We start from the raw sequence: 2,222 nt of genomic DNA, 5'->3' as shown, positions 1-2,222 counted from the left end.
TACAGAGGAGAAGCTTTTCCTTGGCCCCTACATCAGTCAAATAATAAGGCAAAGCAAAGAGATTTGCAGAAAGAAGTCAGATCGTGTTTTAATACTTCTTCTTTTTTTTTTTTTTTTTTTTCCTGAGACGGAATCTCGCTCTGTCACCCAGGCTAGAGTACAGTGGTGCGATCTCAGCTCACTGCAAGCTCCACCTCCCGGGTTCACGCCATTCTCCTGCCTCAGCCTCCCGAGTAGCTGGGACTACAGGCACCCGCCACCATGCCCGGCTAATTTTTTGTATTTTCAGTAGAGACGGGGTTTGGCAGTGTTAGCCAGGATGGTCTCGATCTCCTGACCTCATGATCCACCTGCCTCAGCCTCCCAAAGTGCTGGGATTACAGGCGTGAGCCACCACGCCGGGCCTCGTGTTTTAATACTTCTAAGAGTTTCATGGTTGTAAGAGAGAAACATTCTGTGAGAAAGGATGCAGATTTAAGTTCAATTCAAATGTCCTTTGGAATTAGATGAAAAAGACATTTCTATCACCTTAGGAGCCAAAGAAATACAAAATACAATGTAATGACCTCTGTGGACATGTCAGGCTTCTTCAAGTACACCATGGATGTCCACCATGTGGGAGCACCTTGAGTCAGGGTCCCTGCCATGCACTGTTCCTAGGGCTCTACGTGCCCCATCAGGATGTACAGCAGGAATGCTCGCAGGGTGCCCGCTGAACTCTCCCACCTTCATCAGTCAAGTCTGAGAACATATTCCCAAACTTGCTCTAAGCACACAACAGTTTGTGTAATGGGTCAACACCTTTCAATCCTAGGAAGATTTAGAATCTAGTATAAGAATCTAGTATAAAAATTGCGGGCGGGAGCTGTGGCTCATGCCAGTGATCCCAGCACTCTGGGAGGCCAAGGCTGGTGGATCACTTGAGGTCAGGAATTTGAGACCAGCCTGGCCAACATGGTGAAACCCCATCTCTACTAAAAATACAAAATTAGCCGGGTATAGTGGTGCGCCTGTAATCCCAGCTAGTCGGGAGGCTGTGGCAGGAGAATTGCTTGAACCCAGGAGGCAGAGGTTGTAGTGAGCTGAGATTATGCCACTGCCCTCCAGCCTGGACAACAGAGCAAGACTCTGTCTAAAAAAAATCAAAAAATAAAATTAAAGGCAAATATTTTTGTGTTAGGAACTCAGCTGATACATTTGGTGTTTTAAAACTTTACAATGTTTAAGATAATATAGCCAATTAGAATAACAGTTCAGCTTTATAATTCCAGTTCAGAATGTGTAGTTGATAAGTGATTTAGGCTTATGATGTTAAGTTGAAATCTTACCAAGTGCTTATACACTACTGAAACATTTAAAAAGCACTTAAGGTCCACAATATTTATATGTTTATTATATTTGTAAAAACTACTTAAATGCTTAAAAACTTTGTCAGATCATTTAGGTACTGAAAAAGGAAATATAATGTGTTAAATTTATAAGTGCAGTTTAAAATACATAAAGGAGTTCAATTAACTAAGTTTATGAATTGGAACAAACATAATTCAAAGTCCCCTTAAACTTGATTGTTGAAACATGCTAGTATGATAGCTAGAATAGGATTCTTAAATTCAACTTAAAACATAAGAAGGATCTAGATTTTTGAATTTCTAACTGCAGTCAATAAAATGGTTTGGGGTTTTTTCTTTTCTTTTTCTTTTTTTTAAAATAATTTGTTTTCTAGAGACAGGGTATCTCTCTCCCAGGCAGGAGCGCAGGTGTGCAATCCTAGCTCACTGTATCCTCAACCTCCCGGGGCTCAAAGATCTCACCTTAGCATCCTGAGTAGTTGGTACTACAAGCAAGCACCACTATGCCCTACTAAATCTTTTCTTTAGGGGGCTTTCCAGTGAAGACTGGAAAGCCTGCTAGACAAATTTTAAAAGAACTGAGGCCAGGCATAGTGGCTCACACCTGTAATCCCAGCACTTTGGGAGGCTGAGGTGGGCAGATCGTGAGGTCAGGAGATCGAGACCACCCTGGCTAACACGGTGAAACCCCATCTCTACTAAAACTATAAAAAATTTGCTGGGCATGGTGGCACATGCCTGTAATCCCTGCTACTCCGGAGGCTGAGGCAAAAGAATCACTTGAACCCGGGAGGTGGAGGTTCGGAGGTTGCAGTGAGCTGAGATCACATCACTGCACCCCAGCCCAGGCAACAGAGCAAGACTGTCTCAAAA

General features: G+C 42.9%; 1 non-coding gene across 1 annotated transcript; it reads right to left on the bottom strand.

Annotated features, from left to right (window-relative positions):
* Nucleotides 1-1,876: 1,876 nt before the first annotated feature.
* Nucleotides 1,877-1,939, bottom strand: LOC123573206 (U7 small nuclear RNA). The gene has a single exon (XR_006697937.1). It is a non-coding gene; the product is annotated as a U7 small nuclear RNA (small nuclear RNA).
* Between the last annotated feature and the right edge of the window lie 283 nt (nt 1,940-2,222).

Source organism: Macaca fascicularis, chromosome 4 (genome assembly GCF_037993035.2).
Source record: "Macaca fascicularis isolate 582-1 chromosome 4, T2T-MFA8v1.1".
Lineage (NCBI taxonomy): Eukaryota > Metazoa > Chordata > Mammalia > Primates > Cercopithecidae > Macaca > Macaca fascicularis.
Note: the sequence above shows the minus strand (reverse complement) of the source record. Positions and strands in the feature narration are given on the sequence as shown.